We start from the raw sequence: 12,009 nt of genomic DNA, 5'->3' as shown, positions 1-12,009 counted from the left end.
GTATCAGTAGAAAGCTTTGAAACTCAATGACTTTTTCTTGATTGTATCAATATCCCAGTTGTGATTTTTCTGCTCTAAAATTTTAAGATGTTACCTGTGAAGGAAAATGGTTAAAGGGTACAAGAGCTTCTTCTGTATTATTTCTCAGAGCTATGTATGTAGCTATGGTGATTCCCAAAATAAAAAGCTTAATTTTAAAAAAGCAAAGACCTGGGGGTGCCTGGGGGACTCAGTCAATTAAATGTCCAACTCTTGGTTTCAGCTCAGGTCATGGTCTCAGGGTCATGGAATCGAGTACCAGGTCGGGCTCTGCGCTCAGCAGGTAGTCTTCTTGGGATTCTTTCTCTCCCTCTGCCTCTCTCCCCTGCCCCTCACCTCCTTCCCTCCCTCTCTGTCAAAAAAATAAGTAAATCTTAAAAAAAAAAAAAAAAAGGCAAAGACCTGGAGTGCCTAGGTGGTATAGTTCGTTAAGTATCGAACTCTTGGTTTCCGCTCAGGTTGTGATTTTGTGGTCATGAGATCAAGCCCCGGGTCAGGATCATGCCCAGTATGGAGTCTGCTTGAGATTCTCTCTCTTCCTCTGCCCCTCCCAGTGCCTACACATGTGTTTTTTCTCTTTCTCTCTCAAATAAATGAATAAATCTTTAAAAAGTCAAAGACCTAAGTAGGTTTTGGCAAGCTTTGGACCATGGACCAAATCCTATCCATATTTTAAATAACACACAAGCTAAGAATGTTTTTACATTTCTCAAGGGTTGTTTAAAAAAAACAATCTGTGACAGAGTCCATGTATGTCTCTCAAAACCTAAAATGTTTATCCTAACGGAGCTTTGCAGAAATTTTGCCAGCCTTTGATCTAGCAGTTTCTGTTGCGCTCTGGAGACGTGACATGCTCCACAGCCCATCCCTCCAGTAATTAAAACTAAAAACTCTGGAATAATTTCAAGAGCAGTGACTTTATAATTCTTAAAAGTAAACAAAAGTGGGTAAACTATGGTAGGAAGTCAAAACTTACAGAAGTGACCCACGTTTCTATACACTGTTTTCCAGTGTATTTTGTTTATTTTTGGCTCTGCCAAAAGAGGATTGCCCTATTGTAAGATGTGTGGAAATGGCAGCTGAAACTCGGCTAACAACTCTTAACTGATTAAGTAAAATTTATGTGATCAAGTACAGACTTTCCTTCTGCCTAGTGGAACCAGGGAAAGGAGAGGTGAGGTGAGTCACAAAGATCACGAAGGGAAAACAAGAAAGGTAAATCACTGCTTTTACCCAGGTTTAGTGGATTTTTTTGTAGTAGATTTTTCTTGCATAAAACCTTCTCAATTTGATGTCTGCTTTTGATCCATGTCCAGAGTCTTGATATAGTTGTTTTGGTCAGTGTGGTCTGGTTTTTATGTTGATTTTTGGAGATAGGGATTGGCTATGCCTTTTACACGGTTATTCCAAAAGTAGCATCAACATTTAACAGTAAAGGGGCGCCTGGGTGGCACAGCGGTTAAGCGTCTGCCTTTGGCTCAGGGCGTGATCCCGGCGTTCTGGGATCGAGCCCCACATCGGGCTCCTCCGCTGGGAAGCCTGCTCCTTCCTCTCCCACTCCCCCTGCTGTGTTCCCTCTCTCGCTGGCTGTCTCTATCTCTGTCGAATAAATAAATAAAATCTTTAAAAAAACAAACAAACAAAACATTTAACAGTAAAAGGAAAACAAAACAAAACGACTTCTGGGGGAGGAATTAAAATAAAGATATCCTTACTTGCCTCCAAAAATGAAGAGAGGGGACTAAAGACAGCATTAACAGGGAGTATGATGCATTGTTCTGGAAAGAGAAAAAGCATGAGATCATTTTGAAACAAGAACATGGGGAAGATGAGCGCCTGAGAAAAAAGTCATTACACAACCTGGAGAAAGGAAAAGGCCCATCGAACCGAGCACTTAATGAATGGTTCTAGGGTCTAAGAAATGACAGTAATTAACATACAGGAAATGCATCCGTGGGTACCGGCACATTGATTTTTGTGACCCCCTGAGTTCTTCTGGATCTGTTGATCGCTTTATGTACATCACCAATTCCTGATTAAAAAGGGACAAATGGTTCAAGTGGAAATTGCCCACCTCAAAAGTGTGCATGAAACCTTTGTCCATTTTTCTCATGCTCCTTTCTCTTCAGCAATTTTGTCATCCATGGTGAAATCGTAACCATGAAATTGTGTGCGATGAAAAACTAGCCTCAGCATGAATGGCAGTGAAATAGGAATTTAGGAGGGCAGATGAAAGCCACTGTGGTTCTTTAGTCTTGAATGGTGACTGTGAGGAAAGATGTATAGTTGGAGAGATCCACTTATTCTTTCATTCACTCAACAAATATTCGTTAACCTCTTACCAAGAGCCAAGCACTGCTAGGGGTACAGCAGAAGGTAACAAGGCAGAACTCCCTGCCTTTCTGGATTTGGGATCCCAGCGGGGTGAGGTGGAATAGAACCGTGATACGAAAGTAAACTTTATAGTATGCCAGAGGGTACCAGCGTTATGGCTGCCCATCAAATAGGATATGGAAGAGAGAGAGTGGAGAGGAGTGCTGGAATTTTAAAGAGGGTGGATGTGGCCGACCTCACTGAGTGATAATGTTTGAGCAAAGACTTGAAGAAGCGTGCCTGGTGAACACCTAGGGGCAGAGCACCACATGCAAAAGGAAAGGCTGGTGCGCAGAAGATTCTTTGGCATGTTAAGTACCAGTTTGGTGTGTGTGGTAGGAGGAGACTGAGCAAGGGGGAGAGGGGGGGATAACAGAAGGCCCGATTATGTGGGGCATTGCAAGCTGTCACAAAGCCTTTGGTTTTTACTGTATGTGAAATGGAGGCCCCTGGGCAGAGAAGTGACCAGGTCCGTTGTGATTCAGAAGGCTGATGAAGACAGCTGTGTATTGCTAGGAGAAAGTCAAAGACTTTGAGCAGACCGAGCAATGAATTGACATCATCTGCATGCAGTTCTGTTATCGTTTTACTCACTCAGGTTTTACCGCTGACGTTAAACCCACAGGGTCAAGCGTCAGCTTGCTAGTATGACGTTCAAAGTTCATCTCCATCTGGTCACTGCTACCACTTTCTAGCATCTTCCAATGCTCCCTCCTCACCCCATCTCACCTCCCCGTATTCCAGATGAAGGTGCTGCACAGGTGAATAGCGCATAGTGGGTGTGCTGTTCTGCCTACCTAGAGGGCCCTCGCATGTCTCTGGAATTCCTCTTTCTTCTGGTTAGCACAACACATGACATTTTATCGCGATTATTCGTATCCCTGTATCTCTCCCCACTAGCACCCATGCTCAGTACACAGGAGGCACTCTGTGTGAGCCCATTATATTGGATACAATAGGAACCAATCTAACCATTTGGTTCAAGTTAAGGAGATATTTACATTTAGGCTAAGACTAATATAAAAAAAAAGGCAGTTCCCAATCAAAAATCTATACTTCAAAGGATTCAAAGTAATGATAAACCTTGAGAAACTTTATAAGAGGTCAGTGAGGTACTAGGGAAGAAGTGGGTACTGCACAAACCCAGGCTAAGCACATCTTTTCTTCTAGATGCTTCTTACTACTTGATATATATTACATACTTATTTATAACTTTTAATCCCCACCAGGATGAAATCTCCAACAGAGCAGAGACTTTAGCCTTCAGCATTGCCCTGTTCATATTTCCTAAAATCATATTCAGATGTTCGATAAATATTTGTTCAATGAGTGGATGACCACTTACAGTGAACACCAAGCTTGACCACGAATACAATTTTCATCATGCAGAACTCTTTTTTTCTAATAAAAGGAACTCAAATGAATTTTTCATGAAAGATGAACTCTTTGACTTGTCATTCATCCCATAGAGAAATGTGCCCCACTTAATCTGACAAGTCTTATCTCGGGACCATGGGTGAAGACAACCAATGGACCTGATACTTGAAATTTCAGAAGTGTTCTTTAGGCAATTATTACCTATATTTATTCAACATTAAAAGCCAGTGTAATGGCTATTATGAATATAAATATATTAACTTTTAATTCTATAGAATATTAACTTTTAATAAATAATAATTTTTAAGTCTACAGCAAACAAAAGCAATATAGCTCATAACTAGGTTTCTGGTAATGTAACTTGGGAAACAGAATCTAGAACTATATAATAACAAGTGAGACATTGAAACTTTAGCCTTCTTTACCTGGAAGGATAAATATTGACCTAGTAGTCACTAGTGTCCTTCCCTCACTCAACAATCTTCGATTATCATTTTTAGACTATGGATTTTTATTAATTTTTATTTTTAAAGATTTTATTTATCTGATAGAGAGAGAGAGAGCGAGAGCACAAATAGGCAGAGCAGCAGGCAGAGGGAGAGGAGAAGCAGGCTCCCTGCTGAGCAGAGAGCCCAATGCAGGGCTCGATCCCAGGACCCTGGGATCATGACCTGAACCAAAGGCAGACGCTTAACAGACTGAGCCACCAGGTGCCCTAGACTATGGATTTTTAAACTATAGACTATAGACGATCATTTTCTGGTGAACAGTTAGTCTTTTGGCCTTATATACCCAGTTTATTTGCACTTTTGCTCTGATCTTTGAGGTTTTATTTCAAAGGAACTGGTGATATAAGTATTCTGGGCAATACTCTTAGCCTAATGGCAGTCCTTATCATGTTTTACATATATGTATATTCTTATATACATGCATAAATGTGTGTGTGTGTGTGTGTGTGTGTGTGTGTGTATGTGTGTGTGTGTGTGTATACAGTTGTCCTTTCCCTGATCCATTCTGTTAGCCTGGATATATATCTCCACTCATGAGAAGGGAATTCTCTTGATTCTGCCACTGGAGTAGAATTTTATTATTTTTTCTTATCAGAGTACTGTTATTTGGAGAGTAATATTCTGATTTTACTATGAGAGAACAATCACTCCTTTTTTGGTCCACATGCATGAGGTAGACAAAGCTGACTCTACCTTTCCCGTGGGGCCTGGAAGAGGCTGTGTTGTCAGTGCATTCAAGCCCTGCAGCCACAGACTGAAGTGGCAGGCGTAGAGAAATGACCCAAGTTAGGCTGTTCGCTGTCACCAAGACTCAGTTCTCTGACTTTGGTTGGCACGCTCAGGGAAGCAAACAGTTTCTTCTGCTGGAACAGATGCCATAATGAGGGTAAGCCTGAAGCCACTGGAGTCACCAGGCAGAACCCGTGAATGAGCTCCACCTGGACAAGTAGAGCCTGGTGATATCATTTGGACCCAGGATCATGACTCCTTTAAAGTAGATCTGCTCCTGGGCATCTTCCATGAGCATCTACTCCCCATCTCCTGTAGATCTCTTGAATCCCATTTTCTGCCCCTCGCTGCCGAAAGATCCTAACTGATGCAGCCGCTAACCGGCTGCTGGAGACCCAACCGGGCGATCTGCTCATAACTTTTCTCAGTTTCTCCCTCTACCAACTGCGAATATTAATTTTTGTCTGAACGTGGTACTAGTTGTATGAAAAGTATTTCAATAGACCATCCACTGATGTGTAAATTAAAGGTGATGTCTAATACTTCCCGCCAACACGCATTCTTTTGAATATTTAATTTTGCTGTCGATTAGCTATTCTTGTATGTCTGCAATACATATGTAAAATACCTACCATTTATTTGTCTTCATTAAATGCCAGAAACCTCTAGGGCCAAGAATACACAAATACAAGACATGGTCACCATGAGCAGCTTCTTCTCTACTGCGGACAATTTGAGGGGAAGAAACAGAAATTACTCTCATGTCAGGAAGACAGTGTTGAGCGTCTCATAAGTGCAGCTAACTTTTGGAGATACACGTTAAGAAGAAGCAGTTGCTCCTGGCTTTGTCAGGGGATGGATTTCAAGGTAAAGAAGAAATCATTCGGGGAAATAACTTACCTTCTTGGGTAAAGGCTTGTATGTCATGTGCTCTCATTTCTTATTTACAATCTCATTTAATTACAGCAACGGTATGAGATCCCTATGTCACAGGTGAGGAAATCAAAGCCATGAGAGCCTGAACAATGTTCCATGGCTAATTCATGTTGGAATCAGGATTCAGACCCAGGCCTAAGCCGAGAATAGATACTCTCTATCCAACTGAGCCGCCCTGGTGCCCAATAGCTACTCTTTATGATTTTGCCTTGAAGGCTGAAGAGGCAGGAGGAGAAAAGGCAGTCTAGAGAACATGATCATGGAAGTTTCTTATGCTCCCGGGGTCCCTAATCAGCACTGGTGTCATCCGGGCAGCCTCTGCACCACCAGTGCCCAGCTCTGGGGGAAAGACAGGTGAATTGTGCGATATGAATGATTGTATTACTTACTGCAGACCTGAGACTCTTCACAGTACAAGCACGTTTGTAATTTGCAGAGTGCTTCGAGCTCCAGCGAAGTGTGTGAGTAATGCAGATGCTCTGGAGAGGCTCGAGTGGGAAAATGCACATGCCTTCCATTTGATCTTGAGGTTACCTTCTGGATTGCCATTTCAATTCATGCATGACCTAAAATGCAGACAGTGTATACCTGAAAGCCTCTAATCTGATTCTTATATCTGAAGCTTACTCTTCCCATTGCAAATAGACAAAAAGAATCATAGAGGTTTTAGAAATACAACTGTCAATATAAAAGCCAGCATTAGAGTTGCCTATGCATTATTTGTCATCTATTCCTCGATCTGATCAACGTATAGAGGGCCTTCTATGTCCTTCACACCTTATTCAGGACCATGATTTTAGGAACAAGAATGATGTGACTGTACAGTTAGGATTAACACACATGAAGAAAAGCAAGCTCACATTTTAAGATCCATCATCTGTCAAGCACTGGGTTGAGTCTGCAAACATTACATCAGTAGACTCTGTGAACAACCCTCTGAGATAATGTTTTCAGCCCATTTTATAAGCCAGGCTAAAAGGGATAAGTAATCCATGTAAAGTTACAATGTATAAAGAAAGGCTGGCATATTTTGAGGGCTTAACATGTGCCTGGTGCTTTGCTAAACGCTTCTAGGGTTTGATATAACCCTCAGTCCACTCATAGAGTCCCCTCCTTGCAGATAGGAATGAAGGCTCTGAAATTAAGGGTTGCCGAAATCACCCAGGGAGAAAGTGGGGAAGACATGTGAGAGGCAGGCTGCCCAACACTGTTTGTCCCCCTACTTCCACTTACTATAAAATATTTTGTAAGTCCTCCTTGTAAAATCATGAGAAGAATAGATAATGAATGATCATGAATTCATAGATAATATAACCCAGCTCTCCAGATGATTTTAAGAAAAGCCAACAGAAATACCTGAATGTAATACATAAAAGAAATAAAATTAGTTTACCATAAAATAAAATCTATAATTCAATAAGTAAAACCTACTACCACATTATAAATGCTTTATTATATACATAGTTATTCATTATTATTTATTATGTATTATATATAATTATTGACATGTGAACAGTCTGGAAGACAGCAAATTGTCCAATGTTGCCAGTGTCACAGGCTGGCCGGAAATGCGACAGCTGCAAGTACACAGAATCTTAGGGAACTCAGATATCACAAAGTTATTACTCTTGGTGATTTTCTCAATGGGTAACAGCCCTTGGTAACCACAGTCTAAAAATAACAAATGAAGGTCTTTTCTCACTTTACATGGAAGTTACATTCTTCGACAATTATTGTATCTTAAATCCATGAAAAGCATGCTTGGTGAGTGTCTGTAATCAGGATCAGCAATTTATTAATGACTATACAGCAGGATCTTTGAAAATCCTATGGGATGTAAAACAGTAAAACAGCTCTTTGTGCGAGGGACTGTCCCTGACAACACACACCTCGCGTCCTCAGCCCCCAGGATGGGTCACTATGCCCAATTCCTGCGACAAACAAAAATGCATCCTAGACCTCCTCCGAATGCACTTTGAGGAGTTGTACCACGGCCCTTGAGAATCACTGCCATCAAGGTGGCAAGCACGGCGTAGGACTCCCCTGTGACTGCAGACCATGGTGGCTGAAGGCTGGAAGAGCAGGCAGACCGCTCCTTCATCGAGCCAGAACGTCCCAAGCATCAGGCATTTCTGCCTTGCCTTCAGAATGCTTGCACATAATACTATGATTCAGTATTCTTCTTTAAGACACTCCCTTTTTACTATAAACACCAATTGCCCTCTTAAACGGAAAATAAGAATCGCTTACCGTAAGTGAAATGCAAAGTTAAAAATAACGTAATGAATGAAACAAACATGAAACAGCAAAGAGAGGAGGATGTTATCCAACTGTAGCTAGATTCTGTGACCAGCCGAAGAGTCTTAGCTGGACATCTCTTCTCTTTTGGCTAACCACCACATTAAGCCTCAATTTGTCTCCTCAGAACTCTGATTTCCAGGACAGGGGAAAATATCTATTTCCTCCACTTTATGATGACTCAGCAGATATTATTCTCTTCTCTCTCAGATAAGCAAGGTATTTACATCATTTTTTTTTTAATGAGTATATCACCTCCTTATAGAAGGATTTATTCTTTTTATGAAGAGAAGGTATTGTGAAGTACCTGTTACTCGGTACTAATGTAGACATTTAAAATACCTTTCTTCTGATCTTTTATACAGTACTCCAAGGCTTACTTCAACACTCCCATTTTACTGATGAGGAAATGAAGCTATGCTGGATTTGCAGTGAAGTAGTTTGCCCAAAGTCTTGCAGCTGGTTAGTGGCCAAGCCGGGACACCGACTCAGAGCTAATTACAAAGCTCAGAGAACTTGTACAATTTCTTGTGTTAATTGACCATGGAATTAAAGACCATAGTAAGATAGAGTTTCTTGATTTTACAGAGATAAGGATTTAAGGTGATTTAAACTCCTCTAATTACCTACATCGTGATGACTGAGCCTTTACCTAGTGGTGCATTAATCTGAAGAATTTTAGATAAGCCTTGTCCCGTTACTTAAGGGGGTAACGAAGAAGACCCACATTAAGCCAACATGATGGCTCTGTTGTTTCTCATTTCCTATAAATGTCCCACAAGGGCTGCTTCGAGAGGGAGCTGGAGTCTGGAAGTGAGTAGGAATGAGTGTTCGATGTTCTGGAAATGGGTGTGATTACCACACAAAGCTTCTATGATGGTGGCTGGATACTCCTGGGGGCTGCATGAGGCACACGATGGTTACATTCTGTATCACCTGGACCACAACATGCCATATATCTGACCAAATGTTATTTCTCAACGTGTCTGTGAGTATGTTTCTGGAAGAGGTTAGCTTCCGGATTGGGGGACTGAGTCGAGCAGAGGGTCCTTCCCCAGTGTGGGTGGGCACCATCCCATCCATCAAGGGCCTGAAGAGAACAAGAAGATGGAGGAAGGTTGCTTCACTCCCTGTCAGCCTGACAGCTGAGGGACAACACCTGCCTTCTCCTGCCCTCAGCGCTCCTGGTTCTCCAGCCTTCAGACTCCAAAATCTACCTATCGGCTTTCCAGCGATCCCTGCTGGCCTTCCTGGGTCTCCAACCTGCAGACACCAGGTCATGAGATGTCTCAGTCTCCCTAACTGTGTGAGCCAATAGCTTATAATAAATAAATTTCCATCTACACCTGGATTTCCATATCTGTATCCATATCCCTCCCATGGTTCTGTTTCTTGGGGAATACTAACACAAGACAGTGGTTAAAATCATGGACTACAGAAGGCGCAGGTGACCAAACACCCTAAATTCTCTCATGTCATCTCTACCACACATGCCAGTCACCCCGAAATTAAAATGTGTTCCCCCCCTCAACATTCTCACCAAGTCCCGCACCCTGCCTTGGAACCCTTCCATTTCAACGACTCATTTTTTTTCTCAAACCTCTGACCCTTCAAACCTTCCCGTCTCAGTCTTCATACATCACCCGCACAGCTCACATCTAACCGCATCTGTATCTTCCTCATTCCCTTCTGTCATGGCAGACAATTGGCTCCTCACTCCTGAAAGCTCATCTGCTCTGTGCGTTGTAAATGTCATCCCCTCTCAGGGGCTTTGCTTCAGTGAACTGACTCTACTCTCAATTTGTCTTCACCTCCTTCATCTCTGCCGGTCCCTTCCTGCCGCCATTTCCGCCAACTTCCGCCCTCTCTCTGGGCTACTCCATCAGATGCATGGCTTTAATTACCATTTGTTTACTAATTTCACCTGAGTCTTTATTTCAAGGCCAGACCCTTCTTAACTCCTGGCCCATATAAATAATTGCCAGAGGGGGCATCTCTAACTGGTACCCCACAAGCATCTCCACCATCTTCCCGCTGTCAGTGTTGCTCATCCAGACATAGCCTTCTGCCACTGCCCAAAGCAGGGCCTAGAAGCAACCTCGAAGGCCTCCCCTACCCCTGCTCCACCACCCGAGACAATCAGTTATCAAGCTGCAGTGATCACCTCTCTTTCACCTGGAGCACTGCAGCAGCGCCCTCTTGAGTCCCAAGGGTAGTCTGGGCATGGGCTCCAGAGTGGCCAGTAGAGAAAACCAGGATATTATTGTCTGCCTGTAATCTCCAGGATAAAATACTAATTAGTAAGCATGGCACCTAGGTCTTTTCTCTCCTTACCTATATCTCTCTCTATCGTCTTGTGCTTCTCTTTGTGACAACAGAATCTCCATGCTTCCTCCTAGCTAAGGTTATGCCTCCCCTCCTCTCAGGGGCCTTGTGGTCTTGATCAACCCTTCTCTTCTCTTGTCTACTCAATGGGCACTTCTCCGCCAGATACATAGGCTTTCAAAAATGCATCAATCTTTCCTACTACAAGAAATCAATAAATCATTAAGGAGGTAACACAAATTGCCTTCTGTCCTCTCTGTTTTAAGAATACCAATCTGATTTTTGTATCTCAAGTGGATCATTCCAGATATTTTGTTTAGTGATTTGTGTCTCAATTAATCCTCATAACAGCCAAGGAGATAGACTAGTCTTATCATTCTTGTTAATGTTTGAGGACTTGTCTAAGGTCACCGAGGTAATAAATGGAAAGAACAGAATTCAACCAAATGCAGTCAGACTCCAAAAATTACACTCATAATAAGTACACTGTACTGCAGCGACTAAAAGATGAGATGGAAATGAAAGGAAAACATATATATATCTATTACATAATACATAATGTATAATGCATATTATGTACTATTTATAATTTCCACATTTTATATTTGTATAAAAATATATATCTAGATCAGCTATTAATATTGAGTGTTAATCCATATTTATTAAGCTTTAACCATGCAATAGGTACCATACTGAGCATTTAACGTATGCTATATCATATAATTTTAACACGTTAGGTGTCATTATAATATTATTATACACGATGAAATGTAAGCCGAGTTAACCGAATAGATTAAAAAGAATTTTTTTTGGTCCGAGATCTCTGAAGCATGGAAGAGTTTTTATTTGAACTCTGGGGTATCTAGCATCAGTGACAATGCTTAACCACAATGCAATACAGAATATGTCACCCAGGGGCACCTGGGTGGCTCAGTCAGTTAAGCAACCAACTCTTGATTTTGACTCAGGTCATGATCTCAGACTCATGAGATGGGCTCCGTGCTGGGCATGGAGCCTGCTTAAGAGTCTCTCTCTGCCCCTTCCGTCCCTCTCTTAAAAAAAAAAAAAAAGAATGCCACCCATTAGTATGCTATGAGTCAAAATCCCAGGGAAGAGATTTTATGTACCAAGTAGTGATTCACAGTATCTCCTAAAGTTGAACCGATTTTTTAGGTAGAGCTGCACCTGCTCTGATGTAAAGGTGGAATTTCCCCCGTGGTGCCCGAGGCTGGCCCCCTGGAGAGGAAGGACCACATGGATGGTAGGGTCATGCAGTGGCCAACAACTTCGGCTCTGGAACCAGAACCAGAATTGGATCTCAGCAGAGTCACAACTGTGACTTGGGGTGAGGTCTTTTACCTCTTTGCCAGTTTTTCCGTCTTCAAATGCAGATAATAATAATCCCTCTGTGCCAAGATTGTTT

General features: G+C 42.0%; 1 pseudogene; it reads right to left on the bottom strand.

The window, feature by feature from the left end:
• LOC123801918 (peptidyl-prolyl cis-trans isomerase A pseudogene) overlaps positions 1–3,110 on the bottom strand; it is a 37,050-nt pseudogene extending 33,940 nt beyond the window's left edge.
• Positions 3,111–12,009: the final 8,899 nt, after the last annotated feature.

The sequence above is a fragment of the Ursus americanus genome, chromosome 9 (assembly GCF_024610735.1).
Source record: "Ursus americanus isolate L20-20 chromosome 9, mUrsAme1.1.p, whole genome shotgun sequence".
In the NCBI taxonomy this organism is placed as follows: Eukaryota; Metazoa; Chordata; class Mammalia; order Carnivora; family Ursidae; genus Ursus; species Ursus americanus.
Note: the sequence above shows the minus strand (reverse complement) of the source record. Positions and strands in the feature narration are given on the sequence as shown.